Here is a 21,846-nt window from a genome sequence, read left to right as displayed (position 1 = left end):
CGCTCAGGACTGGCACAGAAGCCCAGAGGCCAATATTAATCTCCCTTTTTTTCTGGGAGAATTTATAAAACCAAAAAAATATTTAAATAGGCTTTCTATGGCCCACTATTTGTGAGAGAGATGGCACGCTCAGGACTGGCACAGATGGCACGCTCACAACTGGCACACAAGCCCAGAGGCCAATATTAATCTCCCTTTTTTCAGGGAAAATTTATAAAACCAAAAAAAAATTTAAATAGGCTTTCTATGGCCCACTATTTGTGAGAGAGATGGCACGCTCAGGACTGGCACAGATGGCACGCTCACAACTGGCACACAAGCCCAAAGGGCAATATTAATCTCCCTTTTTTCAGGGAAAATTTATAAAACCAAAAAAAAAATTAAATAGGCTTTCTATGGCCCACTATTTGTGAGAGAGATGGGACGCTCAGGACTGGCACAGATGGCACGCTCAGGACTGGCACAGAAGCCCAGAGGCCAATATTAATCTCCCTTTTTTTCTGGGAGAATTTATAAAACCAAAAAAATATTTAAATAGGCTTTCTATGGCCCACTATTTGTGAGAGAGATGGCACGCTCAGGACTGGCACAGATGGCACGCTCACAACTGGCACACAAGCCCAGAGGCCAATATTAATCTCCCTTTTTTCAGGGAAAATTTATAAAACCAAAAAAAAAATTAAATAGGCTTTCTATGGCCCACTATTTGTGAGAGAGATGGCACGCTCAGGACTGGCACAGATGGCACGCTCACAACTGGCACACAAGCCCAGAGGCCAATATTAATCTCCCTTTTTTCAGGGAAAATTTATAAAACCAAAAAAAAAATTAAATAGGCTTTCTATGGCCCACTATTTGTGAGAGAGATGGGACGCTCAGGACTGGCACAGATGGCACGCTCAGGACTGGCACAGAAGCCCAGAGGCCAATATTAATCTCCCTTTTTTTCAGGGAGAATTTATAAAACCCAAAAAAAAATAAAATAGGCTTTCTATGGCCCACTATTTGTGAGAGAGATGGCACACTCAGGACTGGCACACAAGCCCAAAGGCCAATATTAATCTCCCACTGTATTTTTATCAGGGAGAATTTATACACCCCACAAAAAAAAATACAGAAAAATGAAAAGGCTTTCTATGGCCCACTATGTGAGAGAGATGGCACACACAGGGATGGCACTCTAGCAGAAATGCCAAATTGCCAATCTTAATCTCCCACCAAAAAAAAAAAAAAACAGGGAATGTCCTACAATTACTATCTCCCTGCCTGCAGTAATCTCAGCCAGGTATGGCAGGCAGCTACTATCTCCCTGCCTGCAGTAATCTCAGCCAGGTATGGCAGGCAGCAATAAGGAGTGGACTGATGCACAAATGAAATAAAAAGTGTGGACAAACAAAAAAGATAGCTGTGCAGAAAGGAAGGAACAAGAGGATTTGTGCTTTGAAAAAAGCAGTTGGTTTGCACAGCGGCGTACACACAGCAATGCAGCTATCAGTAGTGGCTAGGGTTGAGCGAAACGGGTCGAACATTTTCAAAAGTCGCCGACTTTTGGCTAAGTCGGGGTTTCATGAAACCCGATCCGACCCCTGTGCGGGGTCGGCCATGCGGTACGCGACTTTCGCGCCAAAGTCGCGTTTCAATGACGCGAAAAGCGCCATTTCTCAGCCAATGAAGGTAAACGCAGAGTGTGGGCAGCGTGATGACATAGGTCCTGGTCCCCACCATCTTAGAGAAGGGCATTGCAGTGATTGGCTTGCTGTCTGCAACGTCACAGGGGCTATAAAGAGGCGTTCCCGCCGACCGCCATCTTACTGCTGCTGATCTGAGCTTAGGGAGAGGTTGCTGCCGCTTTGTCAGAAGCAGGGATAGCGTTAGGCAGGGTCCATTAACCACAAAACCGCTTGTGCTGCAGCGATTTGCACTGTCCAACACCACCCTCGGTGTGCAGGGACAGTGGAAGTTTTTTTTTTTTTTTTTTCCCCTCAGCGCTGTAGCTCATTGGGCTGCCCTAGAAGGCTCCCTGATAGCTGCATTGCTGTGTGTACGCCGCTGTGCAAACCAACTGCTTTTTTCAAAGCACAAATCCTCTTGTTCCTTCCTTTCTGCACAGCTATCTTTTTTGTTTGTCCACACTTTTTATTTCATTTGTGCATCAGTCCACTCCTTATTGCTGCCTGCCATACCTGGCTGAGATTACTGCAGGCAGGGAGATAGTAGCTGCCTGCCATACCTGGCTGAGATTACTGCAGGCAGGGAGATAGTAATTGTAGGACATTCCCTGTTTTTTTTTTTTTTTTTTTTTTGGTGGGAGATTAAGATTGGCAATTTGGCATTTCTGCTAGAGTGCCATCCCTGTGTGTGCCATCTCTCTCACATAGTGGGCCATAGAAAGCCTTTTCATTTTTCTGTATTTTTTTTTGTGGGGTGTATAAATTCTCCCTGATAAAAATACAGTGGGAGATTAATATTGGCCTTTGGGCTTGTGTGCCAGTCCTGAGTGTGCCATCTCTCTCACAAATAGTGGGCCATAGAAAGCCTATTTTATTTTTTTTTGGGTTTTATAAATTCTCCCTGAAAAAAAGGGAGATTAATATTGGCCTCTGGGCTTCTGTGCCAGTCCTGAGCGTGCCATCTGTGCCAGTCCTGAGCGTCCCATCTCTCTCACAAATAGTGGGCCATAGAAAGCCTATTTAATTTTTTTTTTGGTTTTATAAATTTTCCCTGAAAAAAGGGAGATTAATATTGGCCTCTGGGCTTGTGTGCCAGTTGTGAGCGTGCCATCTGTGCCAGTCCTGAGCGTGCCATCTCTCTCACAAATAGTGGGCCATAGAAAGCCTATTTAATTTTTTTTTTGGTTTTATAAATTTTCCCTGAAAAAAGGGAGATTAATATTGGCCTCTGGGCTTGTGTGCCAGTTGTGAGCGTGCCATCTGTGCCAGTCCTGAGCGTGCCATCTCTCTCACAAATAGTGGGCCATAGAAAGCCTATTTAAATATTTTTTTGGTTTTATAAATTCTCCCAGAAAAAAAGGGAGATTAATATTGGCCTCTGGGCTTCTGTGCCAGTCCTGAGCGTGCCATCTGTGCCAGTCCTGAGCGTCCCATCTCTCTCACAAATAGTGGGCCATAGAAAGCCTATTTAATTTTTTTTTTGGTTTTATAAATTTTCCCTGAAAAAAGGGAGATTAATATTGGCCTCTGGGCTTGTGTGCCAGTTGTGAGCGTGCCATCTGTGCCAGTCCTGAGCGTGCCATCTCTCTCACAAATAGTGGGCCATAGAAAGCCTATTTAAATATTTTTTTGGTTTTATAAATTTTCCCTGAAAAAAGGGAGATTAATATTGGCCTCTGGGCTTGTGTGCCAGTTGTGAGCGTGCCATCTGTGCCAGTCCTGAGCGTGCCATCTCTCTCACAAATAGTGGGCCATAGAAAGCCTATTTAAATATTTTTTTGGTTTTATAAATTCTCCCAGAAAAAAAGGGAGATTAATATTGGCCTCTGGGCTTCTGTGCCAGTCCTGAGCGTGCCATCTGTGCCAGTCCTGAGCGTCCCATCTCTCTCACAAATAGTGGGCCATAGAAAGCCTATTTAATTTTTTTTTTGGTTTTATAAATTTTCCCTGAAAAAAGGGAGATTAATATTGGCCTCTGGGCTTGTGTGCCAGTTGTGAGCGTGCCATCTGTGCCAGTCCTGAGCGTGCCATCTCTCTCACAAATAGTGGGCCATAGAAAGCCTATTTAATTTTTTTTTTGGTTTTATAAATTTTCCCTGAAAAAAGGGAGATTAATATTGGCCTCTGGGCTTGTGTGCCAGTTGTGAGCGTGCCATCTGTGCCAGTCCTGAGCGTGCCATCTCTCTCACAAATAGTGGGCCATAGAAAGCCTATTTAAATTTTTTTTTGGTTTTATAAATTTTCCCTGAAAAAAGAGAGATTAATATTGGCCTCTGGGCTTGTGTGCCAGTTGTGAGCGTGCCATCTGTGCCAGTCCTGAGCGTGCCATCTCTCTCACAAATAGTGGGCCATAGAAAGCCTATTTAAATATTTTTTTGGTTTTATAAATTCTCCCAGAAAAAAAGGGAGATTAATATTGGCCTCTGGGCTTCTGTGCCAGTCCTGAGCGTGCCATCTGTGCCAGTCCTGAGCGTCCCATCTCTCTCACAAATAGTGGGCCATAGAAAGCCTATTTAATTTTTTTTTTGGTTTTATAAATTTTCCCTGAAAAAAGGGAGATTAATATTGGCCTCTGGGCTTGTGTGCCAGTTGTGAGCGTGCCATCTGTGCCAGTCCTGAGCGTGCCATCTCTCTCACAAATAGTGGGCCATAGAAAGCCTATTTAAATATTTTTTTGGTTTTATAAATTCTCCCAGAAAAAAAGGGAGATTAATATTGGCCTCTGGGCTTCTGTGCCAGTCCTGAGCGTGCCATCTGTGCCAGTCCTGAGCGTCCCATCTCTCTCACAAATAGTGGGCCATAGAAAGCCTATTTAATTTTTTTTTTGGTTTTATAAATTTTCCCTGAAAAAAGGGAGATTAATATTGGCCTCTGGGCTTGTGTGCCAGTTGTGAGCGTGCCATCTGTGCCAGTCCTGAGCGTGCCATCTCTCTCACAAATAGTGGGCCATAGAAAGCCTATTTAATTTTTTTTTTGGTTTTATAAATTTTCCCTGAAAAAAGGGAGATTAATATTGGCCTCTGGGCTTGTGTGCCAGTTGTGAGCGTGCCATCTGTGCCAGTCCTGAGCGTGCCATCTCTCTCACAAATAGTGGGCCATAGAAAGCCTATTTAAATATTTTTTTGGTTTTATAAATTCTCCCAGAAAAAAAGGGAGATTAATATTGGCCTCTGGGCTTCTGTGCCAGTCCTGAGTGTGCCATCTGTGCCAGTCCTGAGCGTCCCATCTCTCTCACAAATAGTGGGCCATAGAAAGCCTATTTTTTTTTTGGGGGGGGTTTTAGAAATTCTCCCTGGAAAAAAAAAGGGAGATTAATATTGCCCTTTGGGCTTGTGTGCCAGTACTAAGCGTTCCATCTCTCTCTCTCTCTCTTAGTCAGTGGGCCATAGAACGCCTATTTTTGGTTTTATTTGTTTTCTAAATTCTCCCTGAAAAAATCATTTTATTTTATTTGGTTTCTAAATTCTTCCTGATAAAATCATATTTTTTTTATTATTTTTTTTTCTAAAGTCTCCCTGAAAAAAAAAAAAAAAAAAAAAAACAGTGGGAGATTAATATTGGCCTTTCTGCTTGTGTGCCAGTCTTGACTCCTGGGTGTGCCATCTCTCTCTCTCTCTCTCTCTCTCTCTCTCTCTCTCTCTCTCCAATTGTGGTCCATAGAAAGCCTATATTTTTTTTCCTTGATTTGGGTTCCAAAATCTACCAGAGAAAATAACTCCATCAATCATTGGTAGAAAAATATTGGCCTCTGGGCTTGTGTGCCACTCCTGATTCCTGTGTGCGTCATCTCTCAGTCAGTGGGCCATAGAACGCCTATTTTTGGTTTTATTTGTTTTCTAAATTCTCCCTGAAAAAATCATTTTATTTTATTTGGTTTCTAAATTCTTCCTGATAAAATCATATTTTTTTTATTTTTTTTTTTTCTAAAGTCTCCCTGAAAAAAAAAAAAAAAAAAAAAAAACAGTGGGAGATTAATATTGGCCTTTCTGCTTGTGTGCCAGTCTTGACTCCTGGGTGTGCCATCTCTCTCTCTCTCTCTCTCTCTCTCTCTCCAATTGTGGTCCATAGAAAGCCTATATTTTTTTTCCTTGATTTGGGTTCCAAAATCTACCAGAGAAAATAACTCCATCAATCATTGGTAGAAAAATATTGGCCTCTGGGCTTGTGTGCCACTCCTGATTCCTGTGTGCGTCATCTCTCACTCAGTGGCCCATAGAAAGCATATAGTTTGTTACATTTGTTTTCTAAATTCTCCCTGCAAAAATCAATTTTTTTTTTTTGGGGGGGTTTCTAAAGTGTTCCTGAAAAAAATAAAAATAAAAAACAAATAATAGTGTGACATTAATATTAACATTTGTGCTTCAGTGACAGTCCTGCGTGTGGGGCATCTCTCTAATTTGCAGCCACCAAAAAAAGAGTGTGTAACATTGTGCCTGATTTTCGCGGTGGTCTCACCAACCTGTAAAGGGGTAGCTAAATCATACTGAAGTTATAGCTCACCGTGTAAGTTGTGTGACTGCAACAAATAACGTTAGTTTGGTTACGTTTTTAAAACAATGAGGAAGTCTAGTGGAAGAGGTCGTGGCCGGGGGCGTTCATTGTCAGCTGGTAATGAGGGTAGTGGTAGTGGTGGAGCATCAGGTGGTCGTGGGGAAAAAAATATTGCACCTAAGTCTGGAGCTGTGGAGCCAGGTTCGTCGTCCGGCTACACAAGGCCTCGAACGCTCCCTTTTCTGGGATTAGGAAAACCGCTTTTAAAGCCGGAGCAGCAAGAGCAAGTTTTGGCTTATCTTGCTGACTCAGCCTCTAGCTCTTTTGCCTCCTCTCGTGAAACTGGTAAAAGTAAAAGCAGCGCGTCGTTAGTGGATGTTCACGGTCAGGGACAAGTCACTTCCTTGTCCTCTTCAGCAAAAACAACAACAGAGAAGAATGCAGCAGGCGACACAACGGGTTACTCCATGGAGCTCTTTACACATACCGTCCCTGGCTTAGAAAGTGAAGCAGTTAACAGTCCATGCCCATTACAAATTGAATCTGACATGGAGTGCACTGACGCACAGCCACAGCCAGACTACTATGCTGGTCCTTTGACTCAGACCACAACATTGCCCTCGCAGGGTGCTGATCAAGAATCAGACCCTGATGAGACTATGTTGCCCCATCACGAACGCTATACCACCGAACGACACGGTGACACAGACGAAGTTGCGCAGGAGGTACAAGAAGAGTTATTAGATGACCCAGTTCTTGACCCCGATTGGCAGCCATTGGGGGAACAGGGTGCAGGCGGCAGCAGTTCTGAAGCAGAGGAGGAGGAGGGGCCGCAGCAGGCATCAACATCGCCACAGGTTCCATCTGCCGGGCCCGTATCTTGCCCAAAACGCGTGGCAAAGCCAAAACCTGGTGGAGGACAGCGTGGCCATCCGGTTAAAGCTCAGTCTGCAATGCCTGAAAAGGTATCCGATGCTAGAAAGAGTGCAGTCTGGCATTTTTTTAAACAACATCCAATTGATCAGCGCAAAGTCATCTGTCAAAAATGTTCTACTTCCTTAAGCAGAGGTCAGAATCTGAAAAGTCTCAATACTAGTTGCATGCATAGACATTTAACCACCATGCATTTGAAAGCTTGGACTAACTACCAAACGTCCCTTAAGGTTGTTGCACCCTCGGCCAATGAAGCTAGTCATCAACGCAACATCCCTTCCGGCAGTGTAGGACCACCATTTAGCGCACCACCTGCTGTATCTGTGCAGGTATCTTTGCCAGGCCAAAGCAGTCAGGGTCAGGGAATCACCAGTTTCGTAGTAGGAAACACTGCATCTAGGGCACCGGCGGCAACAATACCATCTCCCACCGTCTCTCAGTCTGCCATGTCCACCGGCACCCCCGCTAGTTCCACGATCTCCATCTCTCCAGTCCAGCTCACCCTACATGAGACTATGGTTAGAAAAAGGAAGTACTTAGCCTCGCATCCGCGTACACAGGGTTTGAACGCCCACATAGCTAGACTAATCTCGTTAGAGATGATGCCCTACCGGTTAGTTGAAAGCGAAGCTTTCAAAGACCTGATGGACTACGCTGTACCACGCTACGAGCTACCCAGTCGACACTTTTTTTCCAGAAAAGCCATCCCAGCCCTCCACCAGCATGTTAAAGAGCGCATCGTCCATGCACTCAGGCAATCTGTGAGCACAAAGGTGCACCTGACAACAGATGCATGGACCAGTAGGCATGGCCAGGGACGTTACGTGTCCATCACGGCACACTGGGTAAATGTGGTGGATTCAGGGTCCACAGGGGACAGCAAGTTTGGGACAGTTCTGCCTAGCCCACGGTCTAGTAAACAGTTGTCTGTAGCCGTTCGCACCCCCTCCTCCTCCTCCTCCTCCTCGTCCTCCTGCAGAAGCAAGAGCTCGTCCACAGACCGCAGTCGCACAAACACTCCATCCGCACCTGCCACTGTTGCACACCAGGTCTCCCATTATGGGGCAGCTACTGGCATACGTCAGCAGGCTGTATTGGCTATGAAGTGTTTGGGCGACAATAGACACACCGCGGAAGTTCTGTCCGAGTTCTTGCAGCAAGAAACGCAGTCGTGGCTGGGCACTGTAGATCTTGAGGCAGGCAAGGTAGTGAGTGATAACGGAAGGAATTTCATGGCTGCCATCTCCCTTTCCCAACTGAAACACATTCCTTGCCTGGCTCACACCTTAAACCTGGTGGTGCAGTGCTTCCTGAAAAGTTATCCGGGGTTATCCGACCTGCTCCTCAAAGTGCGTGGACTTTGCGCACATATCCGCCGTTCGCCTGTACACTCCAGCCGTATGCAGACCTATCAGCGTTCTTTGAACCTTCCCCAGCATCGCCTAATCATAGACGTTGCAACAAGGTGGAACTCAACACTGCACATGCTTCAGAGACTGTGCGAACAGAGGCGGGCTGTTATGTTTTTGTGGGAGGATACACATACACGGGCAGGCAGTAGGATGGCAGACATGGAGTTGTCAGGTGTGCAGTGGTCGAAGATTCAAGACATGTGTCAAGTCCTTCAGTGTTTTGAGGAATGCACACGGCTGGTTAGTGCAGACAACGCCATAATAAGCATGAGCATCCCCCTAATGCGTCTGCTGATGCAAAGTTTGACGCACATAAAGGATCAGGCGTCTGCACCAGAGGAAGAGGAAAGCCTTGATGACAGTCAGCGATTGTCTGGTCAGGGCAGTGTACATGACGAGGTACCGGGCGAAGAGGAGGTGGAGGATGAGGAGGATGATGGGGATGAGTATATTTTTAATGAGGAAGCTTTCCCGGGGGCACGGGAAATTGGTGGCGTGGCAAGGCCGGGTTCTGGTTTTTTGAGGGACACAAGTGACGTAGATTTGCCTGCAACTGCCCCTCAACCAAGCACAACCGCAGATTTGACAATGGGAACTTTGGCCCACATGGCGGATTATGCCTTGCGTATCCTCAAAAGGGACACACGCATTACAAAAATGATGAACGATGACGATTACTGGTTGGCCTGCCTCCTTGATCCTCGCTATAAAGGCAAATTGCAAAATATTATGCCACATGAGAACTTGGAACTAATATTAGCAACAAAACAATCAACTCTTGTTGACCGTTTGCTTCTGGCATTCCCTGCACACAGCGCCCGTGATCGTTCTCACACGAGCTCCAGGGGCCAGCAGACCAGAGGTGTTAGAGGGGCAGAAATCAGAAGTGGCGTTGGCCAGAGGGGTTTTCTGACCAGGTTGTGGAGTGATTTTTCTATGACCGCAGACAGGACAGGTACTGCAGCATCAATTCAAAGTGACAGGAGACAACATTTGTCCAGTATGGTTACAAACTATTTTTCATCCCTTATCGACGTTCTCCCTCAACCGTCATTCCCATTTGATTACTGGGCATCCAAATTAGACACCTGGCCAGAATTGGCAGAATATGCATTGCAGGAGCTTGCTTGCCCGGCAGCTAGTGTCCTATCAGAAAGAGTATTCAGTGCTGCAGGTTCAATACTAACAGAAAAAAGGACTCGTCTGGCTACCCAAAATGTAGATGATCTAACCTTCATTAAAATGAACCACAACTGGATTTCAAAATCTTTTGCCCCACCCTGCCCGGCTGACACCTAGCTTTCCTATGAAAAGGTCTTGCCTGTGGACTATTCTGAATGACTTTTCCAATCTCGTAATTTTCTTCACCTGATTGTCCAGCATACGACATGTTTCCACCTCACGAAATGGCCAAACTCCCCACACGGGGTCGTGCTATCGCCACTTTGCGCTTGGACCCTTGAGAGTGCTGTTTGTCTGAAGAGGTGGGTGTGGCCGCTTTTGGTCGACGGCACTGCCACTGGGTCCCTCATAGTACAATAAAGTGTCTCTGGCGGTGGTGGTGCGCACCCAACGTCAGACTCACCGTTGTAATATGAGGGGCCCTGTGCCTGTACCGCCGGCCACAAGCCAGTTCCCCCCCCCCCAGCTCAAACAGTGCTCTACCACTAGCAAAATTATCTCTCACAGCTTCACCAATGTGTAGTCTAGGCGCTGACATCCTTCAATGCCTGGCACTGACAATACCATTGTTTTGACATTTTTGTTATGTTAGGCCTTCGAAGCCTGTCTGCGGTCACTCCTTCCACTAGACTTCCACTGACCATACACTGCTGCCCATGTACCCCTGGAACCAATTTAAAGTGCCTACAGCCAGCCCAATTTTGTTATGTTAGGCCTTCGAAGACTGTCTGCCGTCACTCCTTCCACTAGACTTCCACTGACCATACACTGCTGCCCATGTACCCCTGGAACCAATTTAAAGTGCCTACAGCCAGCCCAATTTTGTTATGTTAGGCCTTGGAAGCCTGTCTGCGGTCACTCCTTCCACTAGACTTCCACTGACCAGACCACTGCTGCCCATGTACCCCTGGAACCAATTTAAAGTGCCTACAGCCAGCCCAATTTTGTTATGTTAGGCCTTGGAAGCCTGTCTGCGGTCCATTCTTTCAACTACTACTACACTGACCAGGGCACTGCTGCCCAAGTACCCCTGGAACCAATTTAAAATTGCCTACAGCCATGTGTTAATATTTTAGGCCTTCGATGCCTGTCTGTGGTCACTCCTTCCACTAGGCCTCCACTGACCACACCACTGCTGCCCGTGTACCCCTGGAACCAATTTAAAATTGCCTACAGCCATGTGTGATTATTTTAGGCCTTCGATGCCTGTCTGCGGTCACTCCTTCCACTAGGCCTCCACTGACCACACCACTGCTGCCCGTGTAACCCTGGAACCAATTTAAAATTGCCTACAGCCATGTGTTATTATTTTAGGCCTTCGATGCCTGTCTGCGGTCACTCCTTCCACTAGGCCTCCACTGACCACACCACTGCTGCCCGTGTACCCCTGGAACCAATTTAAAATTGCCTACAGCCAGCCAAATTTTTTTATTTTAGGCCTTCGATGCCTGTCTGCGGTCCATTCTTTCAACTACTACTACACTGACCAGGGCACTGCTGCCCAAGTACCCCTGGAACCAATTTAAAATTGCCTACAGCCATGTGTTAATATTTTAGGCCTTCGATGCCTGTCTGTGGTCACTCCTTCCACTAGGCCTCCACTGACCACACCACTGCTGCCCGTGTACCCCTGGAACCAATTTAAAATTGCCTACAGCCATGTGTGATTATTTTAGGCCTTCGATGCCTGTCTGCGGTCACTCCTTCCACTAGGCCTCCACTGACCACACCACTGCTGCCCGTGTAACCCTGGAACCAATTTAAAATTGCCTACAGCCATGTGTTATTATTTTAGGCCTTCGATGCCTGTCTGCGGTCACTCCTTCCACTAGGCCTCCACTGACCACACCACTGCTGCCCGTGTACCCCTGGAACCAATTTAAAATTGCCTACAGCCAGCCCAATTTTTTTATTTTAGGCCTTCGATGCCTGTCTGCGGTCCATTCTTTCAACTACTACTACACTGACCAGGGCACTGCTGCCCAAGTACCCCTGGAACCAATTTAAAATTGCCTACAGCCATGTGTTAATATTTTAGGCCTTCGATGCCTGTCTGTGGTCACTCCTTCCACTAGGCCTCCACTGACCACACCACTGCTGCCCGTGTACCCCTGGAACCAATTTAAAATTGCCTACAGCCATGTGTGATTATTTTAGGCCTTCGATGCCTGTCTGCGGTCACTCCTTCCACTAGGCCTCCACTGACCACACCACTGCTGCCCGTGTAACCCTGGAACCAATTTAAAATTGCCTACAGCCATGTGTGATTATTTTAGGCCTTCGATGCCTGTCTGCGGTCACTCCTTCCACTAGGCCTCCACTGACCACACCACTGCTGCCCGTGTACCCCTGGAACCAATTTAAAATTGCCTACAGCCAGCCCAATTTTTTTATTTTAGGCCTTCGATGCCTGTCTGCGGTCCATTCTTTCAACTACTACTACACTGACCAGGGCACTGCTGCCCAAGTACCCCTGGAACCAATTTAAAATTGCCTACAGCCATGTGTTAATATTTTAGGCCTTCGATGCCTGTCTGTGGTCACTCCTTCCACTAGGCCTCCACTGACCACACCACTGCTGCCCGTGTACCCCTGGAACCAATTTAAAATTGCCTACAGCCATGTGTGATTATTTTAGGCCTTCGATGCCTGTCTGCGGTCACTCCTTCCACTAGGCCTCCACTGACCACACCACTGCTGCCCGTGTAACCCTGGAACCAATTTAAAATTGCCTACAGCCATGTGTTATTATTTTAGGCCTTCGATGCCTGTCTGCGGTCACTCCTTCCACTAGGCCTCCACTGACCACACCACTGCTGCCCGTGTACCCCTGGAACCAATTTAAAATTGCCTACAGCCAGCCAAATTTTTTTATTTTAGGCCTTCGATGCCTGTCTGCGGTCCATTCTTTCAACTACTACTACACTGACCAGGGCACTGCTGCCCAAGTACCCCTGGAACCAATTTAAAATTGCCTACAGCCATGTGTTAATATTTTAGGCCTTCGATGCCTGTCTGTGGTCACTCCTTCCACTAGGCCTCCACTGACCACACCACTGCTGCCCGTGTACCCCTGGAACCAATTTAAAATTGCCTACAGCCATGTGTGATTATTTTAGGCCTTCGATGCCTGTCTGCGGTCCCTCCTTCCACTAGGCCTCCACTGACCTGTCTACTGCGGCCCGTGTACCCCTTGAACCAACCTAATAAAATATTTAAAAAATTAATTTGATTATAAAAAATAAGATCGTGTTGAGATCTCAAATGCAGACATTTTAACAATCAAAACAAACACACAACAAATATCTGGAACTGTACTACAAAGGTCCAACAGCTACAATTTCTTTCTCCTGCAAGAAGTTAACTGAAAGTTTTTTGGAGTTGTTAACACAGATATGGCATCCACCGAGTGTTGTCCTGTCGCGTCTCCTTTAAATTATTTCCAATAAGATGTTAAACTATTAATTTAATAAAATCAATAATTAAAAAAATAATTGAGTAAGTCAAAAGCACATTGCAAATAAACATTAATTACAAATCAAGAAGCATGGCGCGTCCGAGGGTGAGTAGATACCGAATAAGAATATAATCACCCTCGGACGCGCAATGCTTATTTACAACAGCCTTCCTTCCTAAGAATCAGCCCTTCCGTGGTGTAGAGAGAGGTTGTTGTTACACTCCAAGGTGTTCCCCAGGTTGCCTTTCCTGAGCTTCGATCTTCCGGCTCTCGTTTAGTAGCTGTTGGAAACTACGCTGCATTAGGCCTACTAATTGTGTATGGGTGAAACAGTGGCGCATCTGCGGTCCCTCCTTCCACTAGGCCTCCACTGACCTGTCTACTGCGGCCCGTGTACCCCTTGAACCAACCTAATAAAATATTTAAAAAATTAATTTGATTATAAAAAATAAGATCGTGTTGAGATCTCAAATGCAGACATTTTAACAATCAAAACAAACACACAACAAATATCTGGAACTGTACTACAAAGGTCCAACAGCTACAATTTCTTTCTCCTGCAAGAAGTTAACTGAAAGTTTTTTGGAGTTGTTAACACAGATATGGCATCCACCGAGTGTTGTCCTGTCGCGTCTCCTTTAAATTATTTCCAATAAGATGTTAAACTATTAATTTAATAAAATCAATAATTAAAAAAATAATTGAGTAAGTCAAAAGCACATTGCAAATAAACATTAATTACAAATCAAGAAGCATGGCGCGTCCGAGGGTGAGTAGATACCGAATAAGAATATAATCACCCTCGGACGCGCAATGCTTATTTACAACAGCCTTCCTTCCTAAGAATCAGCCCTTCCGTGGTGTAGAGAGAGGTTGTTGTTACACTCCAAGGTGTTCCCCAGGTTGCCTTTCCTGAGCTTCGATCTTCCGGCTCTCGTTTAGTAGCTGTTGGAAACTACGCTGCATTAGGCCTACTAATTGTGTATGGGTGAAACAGTGGCGCATCTGCGGTCCCTCCTTCCACTAGGCCTCCACTGACCTGTCTACTGCGGCCCGTGTACCCCTTGAACCAACCTAATAAAATATTTAAAAAATTAATTTGATTATAAAAAATAAGATCGTGTTGAGATCTCAAATGCAGACATTTTAACAATCAAAACAAACACACAACAAATATCTGGAACTGTACTACAAAGGTCCAACAGCTACAATTTCTTTCTCCTGCAAGAAGTTAACTGAAAGTTTTTTGGAGTTGTTAACACAGATATGGCATCCACCGAGTGTTGTCCTGTCGCGTCTCCTTTAAATTATTTCCAATAAGATGTTAAACTATTAATTTAATAAAATCAATAATTAAAAAAATAATTGAGTAAGTCAAAAGCACATTGCAAATAAACATTAATTACAAATCAATAAGCATGGCGCGTCCGAGGGTGAGTAGATACCGAATAAGAATATAATCACCCTCGGACGCGCAATGCTTATTTACAACAGCCTTCCTTCCTAAGAATCAGCCCTTCCGTGGTGTAGAGAGAGGTTGTTGTTACACTCCAAGGTGTTCCCCAGGTTGCCTTTCCTGAGCTTCGATCTTCATGCTCTCGTTTAGTAGGTGTCGGAAAGTAGGCTGCATTAGGCCTAAAAAATGGGGAATGGGGTGGAGAGAGATGGTGTGTTACACTCCAAGGTGTTCTCCAGGTTTCCTCGCCATTGCTTCGATCTTCCGACTCTCGTTTAGTAGTTGTAGAAAACTACACTGCATTAGGCCTACAAAATGGGTATCGGGTGGAGAGAGATGGTGTGTTACACTCCAAGGTGTTCCCCAGGTTGCCTTTCCTGAGCTTCTATCTTCAGGCTCTCATTAAATTGTGGTTAAATGGAACAACTGCATTTGGCGTACTAGTTGGTTTGGGGCCTACTATCGGTGTCTGCCACTCCTTGCTGTTCTCCTGGTTTCCTGTCCTGAAATTCCATTTTCAGCCTCTCGTTAAGTAGTTGTTAATGTTAGACTGCATTTGGCCTACTAGTTGGGTTGGGGCCTACTATCGGTGTCTGCCACTCCTTGCTGTTCTCCTCCACTGAACAAAGCTGTGCCGCCTGTTTACTACGGTTGCCAATTTTGAACTGCATTTCGACTACTTACTGATTTGGCCCTACTCTCTGTGTCAGCCTCTCATTCCAGTTGTCCTCCACTGCAATGCCCCCTGGTTATTCCTGTGTTACCAATTTTGAACTGCATTTAGCCCACTTTATTCTTTGGGCCTATATCTGTGTTTCCACTTCATCGTGCCCATTGCCCAGCCAGTGATAGATGAGTCTGCTGGTACATTGACCCATAACGCAACATTCCCCGTGCACGCTACACAACAACATTGTGACCCTGCTGAAAGTCAGGTTGCTCTTCCCGCATACCATACCACCTTACACGGGGACAAAGAGGAAGGTGCAGATGAAAGTGCAGGTTCCTTCATCAGGTGGGGGGAGGAATACTAGTTGGCGACGTCACTGGCACAGGGCCTCTCATAGTACGCAAAAGTGTTGCTGCCGGTGGGAGGCGCCCCCGCCGTGCAAACACACCGCTGTACTTTGAGGGGCCCTGTGCCAGTGCCAATGCCAACGAGTGGGCCCCCCCTGCTTGCTCAGGATCACAGCACTTGCAAAGTTGAAATACTTACCTCTCCCTGCTCCACTGCCGTGACGTGGTCCAGATTTACTGGGCCCACTAATTACTTGAACCAGCCCTACCCCCCACAACTTTAGCCAAATGACCCCCAATTTCAAATGCCTTCCAATTATTTTAAGGTAAATTACGCTTGACAAGCTTCATTAAGAAGAATGGATGGTTTTGACATTAAAATGGGCACTCTAGGTGTTTTCCTGGCCCCCACTCACTGCCGACTATGCTGCCCCATTGACTTGCATTGGGTTTCGTGTTTCGGTCGATCCCGACTTTACGTCATAATCGGCCGATTTCACTCGACCCGACTTTGGACATAGTCGGGTTTCGCAAAACCCGGCTCGACTCTAAAAAGGTCAAGGTCGCTCAACTCTAGTCACCAGGTCACTAGGGGTATTGCATGGCATTGGGCGAAGGCTACATGGGTAAGGAAGCATACCTGGTGTATTACGCTGTGTTGATGTAAGATAGAGACACTCTGATGATTTGAGAGGCGTTAGATCACAATACATAATAATATTCTATCCTAGTGGCACTAAGCACCTTATTAATGTAATGGCGGTGAGTGGCTGGTCAGATAGGTCTGGTACCGTTGTTGCTTTCCCTTGCTGAGCTTGTAATGTAAGTCATATGATATTTTACGAGGAATGTTATTAGTGTTTAATATTAATAAAATTGACATTTTTATATATGAATCTGGACTTGAACTCCTTGTGTGTATAATATATAGTTAATGCTTTGAGTATGGAGTGTCCTATTGTTATTTGGTGGCCCGGTGTTCGAGGTTCATCTATGGCATGATGAACGAACATAGGAGCAGGATTGTATCCATTATGGGATTAAGTTATGCACTGGCCTCTATGCCTAATGATAAAGCCCCAGGGGTGGATGGTATCCCAGGGGAGGTGTATATAAAAAATAAAGAGGTATTGCTTCCCGCTTTGTTGGAGGTGTATGCTGCTAGTCTAGTGGAGGGGGAGTTGCCACGGTCCATGCGTGAGGCAATAATTGTAGTGTTGCCAAAACAGGGTAAGGATCCGATGGATCCGGCTTCTTATCGCCCAATCTCATTATTAACCATAGATATCAAAATCTTGCCCAAAATGTTTGCTAATCGTCTTAAGGTGATAATGACACTAATACACCGTGAACAGTCCGATTTTATGCCCAATAGTTCTACAGCATGTAATCTTAGACGATTGTTTCTCAAATGCAGGTAAAGTTGGAAAATATGGGTCAGAGGGTTGTGGTGTCTTTAGACGTCCCTAAGGCTTTTGATAGTGTGGAATGGCAGTATTTGTGGGCGGTTATGAAGGCTCTGGGTTTTGGCGGGAGATTTAGAAGTTGGGTGCTATTGTTATATGCCTCACCAAGAGCCAGGATACGGGTAAATAGGCTCTTGTCGGGGGATTTCCTTTATATAGGGGAACACGGCAGGAGTGCCCCTTGTCTCCTCTCTTGTTTGCAATTGCTGTTGAGCCCTTGGCGGCGGCTATATGGAAGGATAGGGACATAAAGGGATTTAGATATGGAAATTATGAAGAAAAGTTTGCCTTGTACGCGGACGACATGTTACTGTTCTTGGAAGAGGCGCAGGAGTCTTTGGGGGCAGTTATGAATAGCATTAAAAAATTTGGGGCTCTTTCCGGATTATCTATTAATTGGCATAAGTCTGTGTTGTTTCCCATGGACGCCACGGCTCCTCTGACACGAGACCCTGGGATTCCCTTAAGGGTGGTACATGAGTTTAAATATCTGGGCATCGTAGTTTTCAGGCAAAATAGAGGACGATGTGCGGCTGGCTCAACCTGACTCCTTTGCTTGAGAAGTTCCAGCAGAAGATTGGGGCCTGGAAGAAGCAATTTCTGTCGGTTGCAGGAAGAGTAAATTTGATCAAAATGATACTTATGCCTCAGCTCCTCTACATATTGCATAATGCTCCAGTGTGACTGCCTCAGAGTAAATTTTATAGGATCAATACTCTATTTAGGGCCTTAATTTGGAAGGGTGACCTGGCGCACATCAAATTGGAACATCTGCAAAGGGCAAAGGATGAGGGTGGTCTGGCGGTCCCCAATCCATGGATTTACTATATAGCATCTCAATGCCAGCATATGGTAGGTTGGGGAGAAGCGGAACAGAGCGCTTCAGCGTGGATAATCATTGAACATGCGTTTGGGAAAGGCCCATTGTCAGCCAGTCTGGAAGCAGGCAGCTTCAGAATTAACCCCAAACAATTCCCAACAATAGCTATTGTGGCACCCCTAAGGGTATTTGCCACAAAAACAGTTACTGACACTGGATACAAATACTAAAATAGCAAGACTGCACTACCACCTCCGGCCAGAAGGGGGAGCTCCAGAGACTCCCCTTGATCTATTCTGGTCTGAGAGAAGAACTGGCAGTTGGGCTAAGGAGCTGAAAGTGAGAGGTCATACAGCTGAATTTCTAACAGCCCTATGACGGTTTCCAGGCCCAAATCACCGGCCTGAGGAGAAGAGGGATAGAGAAAAAGGACATTGTGAGAACCGGGTAGCATTAATCACTACCCAGAACAGGCGCAAAGACGGATACCGGATCCGTGGCTGTATTCATTACATATAATACAGCAACCGGAAAAACGTGAGGTGATATCAGCTTCACTAGGGTCGGACGCAGCAACAGACACAGAGTTCAGCGGTACTCCCGGAGGGGGTAAGCCGATAAAAGGACTCGGGTTGCCCGTCGAACCAGGACCCGGAGGGGACAGATTGGGCCGGCAGCCAGTTCACATACAGCAGCAGGGCCACACAGATATTGCGTACAATAAGAGGCGAAGACCCCGGCAGGGTCAATGTAACTCAGAGTTCCCATACAGACTCCGGTGACAGGACTGGTTGTAAATCCTTTTTTGTTAAAGTAAACTGATTAAACGTTTCAGTGCCTCAGTCTTTCATTTGGACAATAGCCATCTATCCAGGATTGGGATCATCACCGCTGGGAGAACCTGCTGCTTATCAAGTAAGTGCCTGTTCCCTCACGATACCCTTTACACTGTGCATTGCCTGAGGCCACAGCACCGGGTCAAGCCACCCGTGACATCCCCCTCAAGAGACAGACCCCATTGGTCCGATGCTGGGTACCCCGGTCTCTCGGGCGTCACAATTGGCGTCACGAACAGGATAGAGCCAGCCCATATACCGGGTATTGTGTGCCGTGATTGGAGCCCAAAACTTTGAAAACTTGGATGAAAAATCGTGAAAATTGACTTTATTAAAGAAAATTCCATTTCCCATTAAAAACTATTGAAAGTGACTTTTCCCCATTGGTTATAATGGAGTAAAGATGGCCGCCATCCCCTGAGGTAATCACCTCATAACTGTTAGGCGCGAGACTGTTAATTGAGCTACGCCATTACCTGAGCCCCAGTCTAACTGAAAAACTTCAGAATCCGCCATTACAGAGCGCGCGGCGGGCGGGAGCAGCAGGGGGCGTGTCATTGTGGGCGGCACCAAGCTGAGCGCTCTGACGTCAGAGCAAGGGGAAAACCAATCCTGCTGCACAGCAGAACGAATCTACACTATCCCGACGGAAGCGGAGGACCGGAAGGGTCCGGATTAACTAAGGGGGCACAGTATGTCGTAGCACGGAGACGCCGCAGCACCCGGCGGCGCTAATGCAGCTGAAAGACAGAGTGTCGATAGAGCGTCTGGTAGCGCAGCGGTGCAAGGAGTGGCGCCCATCATTCCGGTGCTGATGCCATATACCCCAGGTGGCCCGTGGCTTCCAATGTATGAAGGTGAGCCTAATACCCTTGACGATTTCAGAGAAAAGATGCTGGCCCATTTTAACATGTTCCCCGTGGGTGGAGTTCAGCGTGTTAGTCTCCTGATGATGCAGTTAAGTGGCCATGCTAAGCGAGAAGTCACAGCATGGGCAGCTGATCTAAAAGGCACTGTTCAACGCATATTTGCTGGATTAAAAGCTACATTTGAAACCACTGCCAGCAGCAAAGCTAAAGTACGATTCTTTAATTGCAAACAAAAAGCTAATGAGGGCGTGAGAGACTTTGCCTTAAACCTGCAGGAAGCCCTTAAATCACTTACACTGGCTGAATCCATTTTTAACACGGGAGCGGATAAACTGCTAAGAGATCAATTTATGGAGGGACTCTACACCCCTTCTCACCGGGGGCATGTGAGCATGCTTGTTTTTAAGAACCCTGAATTGACATTTGCTCAATTAAAGGAGAGCGCTATACGTCTCCAGCTGGCAGAGGCACCTCGGGATCAGGATCCTGCGCAACCTATGGCAGAGGCACCTCAACAACAGGAGTGCCAGTGACATCAGCTATGTCCGGGGCCATTGCTAAGCCCCTGGGGCCCAGTACTAATGAGGCTCTTCAACAAAAGCTTGACTCTTTAACTGATGTTGTTGCTTCAATGGCTAAAACCATGCAGGAGATGAGAGGACCCAAGATGGAGTTGGCAAACCGTAGAGAGGATGTTCCATGGATGAGACCCCGGAAATACCCGACATGGAGAGGACGACCCCGCGACCGCTACCAACCGGATGGACGGCCCATTTGCCGCCGTTGCCAGCAGCCAGGAATGAACTTTCAAGGCCCAACACCCTGGCACGACAGGTACATCGGAGGACGACCCATTATCCCTATCGTGCTGGACGGAATTCCCCTCAATGCTTTGCTGGACACAGGTTCCCAGATTTCATCTATACCGAATATCCTTTATAAGAGGTACTGGGCTGATGCAGATATTGATAAAGGGCCCTCTGATGTTGAACTAGATATATGGGCCAGTAATGGTAAGTTGGTACCGAAACTAGGATTCAGGGAGATGACCATAAAGATTGGTAAAGTAGAATTGAAGAAACAGGGTATAATTGTTGTTGATGTTGACCGGCGGAACTGTGAACCAACTGTATTGATAGGAATGAATGTGTTAGAGAACTGCTTTTCCGAAGTTATTTCTGTCTTACAGCAAATTGCTGAAACTGCCCAATCCTGCCAGCAGAGAGTTCTCCAAAGGGAAATAAAAGTATTGATGTTAAGGCAACAGGTAGAAGTTGCAGGTGGAGAAATCGGCAGTGTGAGGGTAAGTGATCCAACATCTATTGTAATCCCACCAAAAACAGAAATGCTGGTATGGTGTAGAGCAGCCATTGGTACTAAGGGACGAGATTATCAAGCCTTAATAGAACCAGTGTACACCGACAGCAGGCCCACTATACTCACAGCACGAGGGGTAGTCGAGGTACACCGGGGACGAGTGCCGGTACGACTTTTGAACTGTGGAGAGGAAGAGGTCACTTTGCCAAGGTATGCTACAGTGGCAAAGCTATATACTGTTGACAACAATGCCATCACAACCATTGAGCCCTTAGAACCAACCTGTCAGGTGGAAGGCAACGGCTCAGAAGGAGAATTGGAGGATTGGTGTCAACAGCTACACGTGGGCATAAATTCAACACCTACCCATCAAAAACAAGGGGTGTATAGGCTAGTGACGGAATATGAACAAGTCTTCAGTAAACACCCATTGGACTTCGGACGGATAGAAGGGGTAGAACACACAATCCCCACCAGTGACCATCCCCCAATAAAAGAAAGATATAGACCCATACCGCCCGCTCACTATCAATGTGCAAAAGATATGCTGAGGGAGATGAAACAGGCCGGGGTAATAAGAGACAGCTGTAGCCCCTGGGCGGCCCCTCTAGTGCTTGTCAAAAAAAAGGACGGAACCATGAGAATGTGCGTAGACTACCGGCAGATTAATAACATCACCCATAAAGACGCCTACCCCTTGCCTAGGATAGAAGAGTCCTTGACTGCTTTGAAATCTGCTAATTATTTTTCCACCTTAGACTTAACAAGCGGGTATTGGCAAGTCCCTGTGGCTGAGAGAGATAAGGAAAAGACGGCATTCACCACACCAATGGGTCTATGTGAATTTAATCGCATGCCATTCGGACTCTGCAACGCATCTGGTACCTTCCAGCGGCTGATGGAATGCTGCCTCGGACACA

Source organism: Ranitomeya imitator, chromosome 5 (genome assembly GCF_032444005.1).
Source record: "Ranitomeya imitator isolate aRanImi1 chromosome 5, aRanImi1.pri, whole genome shotgun sequence".
NCBI lineage: Eukaryota > Metazoa > Chordata > Amphibia > Anura > Dendrobatidae > Ranitomeya > Ranitomeya imitator.
Note: the sequence above shows the minus strand (reverse complement) of the source record.